We start from the raw sequence: 8,335 nt of genomic DNA, 5'->3' as shown, positions 1-8,335 counted from the left end.
TCTTTTCATAATAAAATTCTAAAATTATTTTTGATTTCATAAATCTTTAAAATATTTGGAATGTAATTAAATAAAATAAATATACGTTAATTATATATTTATTACTAAAATTCGTAAATTCTATTAAAATATAAATAACTATTCGTTAAAATACATTAATAAAATTTATAAATTTACGGGGATTACAAATTTAGAATGGTGACTCTAAATGAGCTTATTTCAACTATTAATTTTGATTTAGAATGGTAACTCTAAATAATCTTATTTAGAATGGTAATTAGAGTTAACTATAAATGAGCTTACATAGAATGGTAATTAGAGCTTATTTAGACTAGTAATTATATTTAGAATGGTAACTCTAAATGAATATTCTAAGATAACTTAGAATGGTGACTCTAAATGTGCTTATTTAGAGTAATCATCATACTGCAGAGATTGCAATCTCTGGAAATTGTAATTGTAATTTCTAGAAAACTATGGTCAAATACATGCCAGAGATTGTTGATGTCAGTAGGAAACTTTTAATCGTGTCACGACTTTACGTTCTTTTTACATTATTTGTTGAATTGTGGCTCGTCCATTTGAGTTTCCTATATAATTGGTTCTTGCTTGTCATTTCTCTCATGTTATTTTATGAAGGTGTGAACCCATATGAATTAGATCCTAGCATCCTGTCTTCTCAATCTCAGAATATAGTTGATGCTGATCTTTTCTAATTTTTTTATGTGGCTCTTAACTAACAAAAATTAAGATGCAAATTCTTGAAACAAGATTCACATTTTAGGAGTGATATACATGTCAACCTAATCACAATAAATTGATGTCTACTCTAGCTGATATGGAGAAATTTTGATATATTTTGCTAATTAGTTGTTAATTTTGTCATGTTATTAGTTGTTATATACATTTGTCATTTTTATTTGTTGGGAATGGTATTGATTACATGTCCTAACTTTAAACAACCCCGTTGCCAATTAAATCCTAATATTTTTAGATAATTCGCTAGATCTTAGTACGCTTCATATCATTCTTTATCATTTTTCTGGTAAAATCCTTTTAAGTATCCCTCAACAAGCCATTTTAAATAATACCTCTACAATACATGAGGTATAGGGGGGAAGGAGCACTTTGGGTAATGCAAATAATTCGGTTTGGGGGATCTGGTAGTGAGTTTGTTAGGTGTTATTTTATTTTGTCTATGTTTAAAGGGAAAGGGAGTCTGAAAGATATATGTGTATATATAGAGTTGATAAACTAAGTGGGAGATAAGAGAAACTTGTTGGGTGTTATTTTATTTGTTAAGCTTTTGTTTAGGGATTGTCCAGTGTCCATCCACTCGAATGTCTGGGATTGGCTCCAATTTGACGATTTGATTGTGTCGAATTAAAATCAGCTAATATTTTTTCCCAAATTCACTCATTCTCATTATTATATTTAGGATTTTCAGTCTGTTACATCCTCCTAGAAGGCTTTTCCTGAAACTTCCAACATCCCATTTTCTCTATGCAGAAACCCCAAAATGGGAACGATCTACCATCCAGTTCTCTCTACAACCCCATTATAGAAAAGTGAATACCTACTGTGAAAGTGCTTGCTTAGAGGCAAGTATTAGCACATAGTGCCACACAGTTGAGTAGGTTGATCAATGATTAAGGAATAATGACTTGATCGTCTAAGTATTTAGATATATGCAGCTCTTTATTAATCATTTCATGGGTAAATAAAATCTACTTCTCGGACTAGCGTTCTTGCCAAACTTCCTAAAGAGATGGGTTTCTGAACTTTTAGAAGTTGGTATTGTTTATCTTTTCTGGAGTATCAAATTGTTTCACATACACCATTAATGTTAGGTTAAAATATCCAAGTGGAGAACTATTAGTTTCTCGCTGCGTCTTACCTTTCCTACAATATTTTCATTGATTATTATCATAAAATTATAATGTTGTTGAATTAATCTTTAGCAAACATTTTAGGTGGCTTCTTATATTAGTTTCACTCTTTCACTTTTAACACTTGTGATGCCAAATTCATAAACCATTAGAGATGTTTAACATTATACAAGTATTTTTTGGCCTGATCATGATTAGGTAGTTGAATCCTAAGAATCCATATAGCTTGACAAAATGTTTAAAACAAAAATCAACCCTCATCTTGAAATGAATAAAATAGACGGTGAAGCATCTATGTTGAGATAATAAAAATATGTAGTATGAGCTTTTGTCCTGGAAGTATTGCACTCGATGGTCCAATTATTGCGTCCTACTAAATTAGTGTGTATGCTGAGATTAGAGAAGTGTTACTATGCTACAGTGCCACCGCAGAGGTGGATTTATTTCTCTAAAATAACAGTATATATATTTGACTACCAGGTTTGAAGCAAAGAGATGTTTTCTTGCATCACTCTTTCTCCAAGATTCTGTTAGGGATATGTTTGTATTATTTTTGGAGTTAATTAAGTTTATTGAAAAGCTTTCCAAACCCTGATTTTGTTTTTCACATCTAAATCAATTTTATGTTTAGTTTATTGAATTTCACATTAGTATACCAGTTTGTCAAGTTAGGGTTAAATGAATTGACATAAATTGACAATGGCCGGATCATGAATTGGCTTTATTATGAACAATGCTAGATGGTGATTAATTTTGCTAGACTAGTTGGGTTCTCTGACTTGTAAATACAAGTAAGAAAGGTTAGTGTAGATTATTTCCTCTTTTCTTGTTTAAGAGAATTTCTTTTATTATTTGATTGAGGTATGAACCTGATTAATTATACGAATGACTTAATGACTTATGCATCTATTATTGTAGCAGAGATTTTTATTATCACTAGTAGAAAAAACCCTTATTGCAGCGGGCTTTTAGACCCCTGTTGCAGCGTACATCGTATGCTGCAACTGGGGGGCCTGCAACAAGTCTGAACTTGTTGCAGCGTACAATGTTCGCTGCAAAAAGTGATTTGTTGCAGCGGGCTTTTAGATGTACGCTGCAACAAGTGCCAAAAATTTGGCAAAATTTTGGACTTGTTGCAGCGTACATATATATGTACGCTGCAAAAGACTCAACTTTTTGCAGCGTACATTTATTTGTACGCTGCAACAAGTCTGAATTACTCAATTTTTTGCAGCGTACATTTATTTGTACGCTGCAACAAGTCTGAATTTTTGCGAAATTTTTTTCCCTTGTTGCAGCGTACAACATATATGTACGCTGCAAAAAAGCACTTTTGGGGGAAAATTCTAATTTTGTTTAGGGATACGTAGAGTGCCTTGCACCAAATATAGAAACCTGTCAAAATAATAATAGAATAACGCAACCTGTATAACAAATATAAAAACAACAACTGGAGTTTTGTATACTATATATCCCAAAACCAAAGTGCACATATTACATTTAAATATATGTTCCAATTTCAACATAAACATACATTTTAATATAAAATTTATTCTATAACAACTAAACCAACTCGATCAAGCGCGCTAAAGCCAATAATAAATACTTGTTGGTAAAAAACTTAGCCCATTGCTCACGAACCACATCAAATTCCTCGCATAAGGCGCAATCCTCGGAGTGTAGACCTTTACAAAAACAGAAATTTAAATTAAACATTAGATTAAATACAAATTAAATATCACATTTTAACATTCAAGAAACTAATGACAATGTCCTAATAGTCTAAAATGAGTCCTTAGGTTCTTTAGTTCAAAGTTAGGAGCGAAAATGTCATTTTAGCCTAAATATGACCTATAACGACCCAATGAGCCTATAGGTGCATAAATAGATTGGAACGAGTCTTAGATCGTTAAAATTATGCATATTAAACATGTAATAAGTTTTAAATGAGTCCTTAGGTTCTTTATTTTAAAGTTGGGAGCGAAAATGCCTTATTTTAGCCTAGATATGACCTATAACGATCAAACAAGCATTAAATGGGTATAAGTAGATTAGAATAAGTCCTAGAAACTCAAAACTAAGCTTATTAATCATATAATAATTTAAAAATGAGTCCTTAGGTTCTTAAGTTCAAAGTTGGGAGCGAAAATGTCATTTTAGCCTAAATATGACCTAAAACGACACAATGAGCCTTAAATATGCATAAATGGATTGGAACTTGTCGTATAAAGTTAAAATTATGCATATTAAACATGTATTAAGTTTAAAATGCGTGCTTAGGTTCTTTATTTTAAAGTTAGGAGCGAAAATGCCTCATTTTAGCCTAAATATGACCTATAACTATCAAACAAGCATTAAATGGGTATAAGTAGATTAGAATAAGTCTTAGAAACTTAAAACTAAGCATATTTATCATATAATAAGTTTAAAATGAGTCATTAGGTTCTTAAGTTCAAAGTTGGGAGCGAAAATGTCATTTTAGCCTAAATATGACCTATAACGACACAATGAGCCTTAAATGTGCATAAATGGATTGGAATGAGTCCTAGAAAGTTAAAAATAAGCATATAAAACATTTAGTAAGTTTAAAATGAGTCTTTAGGTTCTTTGGTTCATAGTTGGGAGCGAAAATGTCATTTTAGCCTAAATATGACCTATAACGACACAATGAGCCTTAAATGTGCATAAATGGATTGGAATGAGTCCTAGAAAGTTAAAAATAAGCATATAAAACATTTAGTAAGTTTAAAATGAGTCCTTAGGTTCTTTGGTTCATAGTTGGGAGCGAAAATGTCATTTTAGCCTAAATATGTCCTATAACGACCAAACAAGCCTTAAATGTGTATAAGTAGTTAGATTAAGTCTTAGAAACTTAAAACTAAGCATATTAATCATGTAATATGTTTAAAATAAGTCCTTAGGTTCTTTATTTTAAAGTTGGGATCGAAAATGCCTTATTTTATCCTAAATATGACCTATAACGATAAAACAAGCATTAAATGTGCATAAATAGATTATAATAAGTCTTAGAAACTTAAAACTAAGCATATTTATCATATAATAAGTTTAAAATGAGTCATTAGGTTCTTAAGTTCAAAGTTGGGAGCGAAAATGTCATTTTAGCCTAAATATGACCTATAACGACACAATGAGCCTTAAATGTGCATAAATGGATTGGAATGAGTCCTAGAAAGTTAAAAATAATCATATGAATCATGTAATAAGTTTGAAATTAGTTTTTAAGTTCGTTAGATCAAAGTTGGGAGCGAAAATGTCATTTTAGCCTAAATATGACCTATAACGGCCAAAGAAGTCATGAATGTGCATAAATAGATTGGATTAAGTCTTGTAAAGTTAAAACTAATCATATAAAACATTTAATATGTTTAAAATGAGTCCTAAGGTTCTTTATTTCATATTTGGGAGCAAAAAAGCCTCATTTTAGCCTAATATGACCTATAACGACCAAACAAGCCTTAAATTTGCATAAGTAGATTGGAATGAGTGTTAGAAAGTTAAAACTATTCATATTAAACATGTAATAAGTATAAAATGAGTCCTTAGGTTCTTTAGTTCAAAGTTGGGAGGGAAAATGCTTCATTTTAGCCTTAATATGACCTATAACGACCCAATAAGCCTTAAATGTGAATAAATAGATTGAAATGAGTATAAAGATGTCCAGTTTGTCGTTCCTGCAGTACCCAAAAGTAAACAAAATCACAAGTGTATCAGAAATGTATATTCAGTATCAAGCTTTCAAATGATACACTCAACAACAGCCAAAGGTGAAAGATTAGAACATTATTAAGTAGTTTTCGACAAGCAGAATCCAAATTTATTTCTAGGATACACGCATATAGAGATAATATGAATTACCAATATGAAAATTGTTAAATGAGAATAGGAGTGATTCTCTTTCTTTAATTTCTGAACAGCAATTAAATGTTGCACATGGATATACCAAAGTGATAATCTGCTGATTAGTATAACAAAAACTACTTACACATTCACAGATGCAATGAGATCATCATTAGTAAAGCTCAGCCCAGCATTGCATTTGGTGAAGTTTCCAGAAGCAGTGTCAAATGAGAGGTCAGTACCCAAAGCAAGAGTACTGTTTCCAAAAACACCAGAAAAGTTGACAATGGGGTTTGCTGTCAAACCAAGGCTTGTGCTGATGCCAGCATACTCATGCAAATACTGAAGCTCAACCTGTTAACATAATTTATACTCCACAAATTAGAACCATTATCCCGTAGTATCTTGAACCATGCCTCTTTAGGTAAGAAAATACTAGAAAGATAATTGTATGGTACCTTGCCAGATCTCTGATCAGGAACACGGAAACTAAAAATAGCCTTCAAGCCAGGGGCAGGTTCATCAACGTAATGGTGGTGAAAAGCTAGGAGCGGAAGACGGAAACAGCAAAGAAGTTGGAATCAGATTACAATAGATTCCAATTATGTAAAACAAGATGTTCATAGAAAGCAATGCTATCTGTCACCAAATTTTACACAATTACCAATTATAAAAACCTATAAACCAATGAAACCGTAATGTATCATAGAATCAATTCGTAGTAATACAAATAAACAAACTCACATTGGAGTTGGTATCAACTTTCACATCGGTGGTAATATTCTTGTTTGTCAACTTAGTGCTGACATCAGCCAAAAACAACTCGCCCTTCTTTGTCCCAGTAGAAGTGATAGCCTGCAAGAAAACAAGTTTACATTAACTTTAGAAAATTAATCATGCCATACATGTCTGATTGACTTATTCTCTACATATAAATTAAGAAGTCAACAACAACCTTTAATGCAAACATACATCTTAACTTAATTTCTTTAATCGTGACTCACAACCCTAAATCTTCAGGACACAATGCAGTTCCTAATCAAATTACATTGTTATCTCGACTAAACCCACGGAATACAGGGTATTAATTATTTCAGGCTCGATTGTGTTACAAAAATAATTGTCAGCACATCAACCAGGGTACTCATAATTGGATATCCCATAATAACCAAAGTAGAAAATAACTGAGGAAGAAGAGGATTGAGGGAGACGAGTAATACCTGATTAAGCTTAGAATAGCAACAAGCAACATTGTAACTAGCCACTGAAGCTTCATTTGGAGTAGGCCTAGAACCTAGAACAGATTCAAACTTTTCTCGTGCTTCCTCGTATTTTCCGCTCCTTTGATGTTATAAAAAACAAGAAAATTAAAGAAGATGAAATAACATAATTAAACAGCTGAGTAACAGCAAACAGAAGAATGGATTGATAAATACTTGTAAAGTTGGAGGCCTTCCCGGAGGTCCTTTTCCCTACTTTCTTTAGTCTCCATCTTTCTCTGGTAATTTTGGCGCTGCAAAGAAATAAAAACTGTAATATAAGTTTACAGATGAATAGATGATATAGGTACTAAGTAGTGTGGTGAGAGGTTGGGTTGGCTTACTTGAATCTCTCTGACACGGTCACTGATAAAACCAGAATTCCTTTCAGCGCGAATAATATCCTTCTCAGACAACTCACCAGCATAATCAAGGTTTCCAAAGCGCTTCTGCATTTTCATGAAGAGAGGACCAATCCTCTGACGGATGGTATACATGGTTCTACCATACTCAGCAGCCGGCCAGATTTCTGTGCCAAACACTGCACTGGTTGCTATGACTTTATCCCCATAAACATCATTTGAACAAACCCTAAGAAACCCATAAATCATCGAACTCAAAACTATGTGATTTTGTCAATCATAAACCTAAAATTGAACCCTAATCTGAAAACGAAAATCAAAAACTAAAATTGAACCCTAATCTGAAAACGAAAATAAAAAACGAAAATAGAAATTGAACACACCATACAGAAACCACCGGAACCACGACGTCGAGCAACCACCGGAACCACGACGCGACGGGGAGATGCTGAACCCCCGGCCGACCAAGAATATATCTTTCAGTGACAGGCCGCGCGAGAATTGAACGGGATGGGGGAGATGATGCGAGAACACCACACACCGGCGAAGACAGCGACGCAGGGCTGAGCAACGCTTGGGTTCGACGGCGACGCAGGGCTGAGTTCGACGGCGACGCAGGGCTGAGTTCGACGGCTTCTTGGATATTTGTTTAAGGGAAAAAGCTTGGAGCTAGAAGAGAAGGAACAACGTACGTTTGAGCCCGCTCGTTTGAGCGCGGTTTGTTGCAACCTAGGAAAGTAAAAAATTTTGAAACGCGGACTTGTTGCAGCGGGCAATAACATGTACGCTGCAATAAAGTCGGGTTGTTGCTGCGGGCTTTTATTTTGTACGCTGCAACAAACACATTTGCTGCGAACAACTAAAATGTACGCTGCGATAACCCTTTAAAGGGTTTGACCCGCGTTGACCGACTGGTTGTTGAAGCGTATTTATACATGTACGCTGCAACAAGGGGGCTGCAACAGGG

General features: G+C 33.6%; 1 pseudogene; it reads right to left on the bottom strand.

Moving 5' to 3' along the window:
• Nucleotides 1-3,359: 3,359 nt before the first annotated feature.
• On the bottom strand, nucleotides 3,360-7,703 carry LOC130462662 (uncharacterized; annotated as a pseudogene).
• Nucleotides 7,704-8,335: the final 632 nt, after the last annotated feature.

The sequence above is a fragment of the Spinacia oleracea genome, chromosome 6, assembly GCF_020520425.1.
Source record: "Spinacia oleracea cultivar Varoflay chromosome 6, BTI_SOV_V1, whole genome shotgun sequence".
NCBI classification, from domain to species: Eukaryota; Viridiplantae; Streptophyta; class Magnoliopsida; order Caryophyllales; family Amaranthaceae; genus Spinacia; species Spinacia oleracea.
Note: the sequence above shows the minus strand (reverse complement) of the source record. Positions and strands in the feature narration are given on the sequence as shown.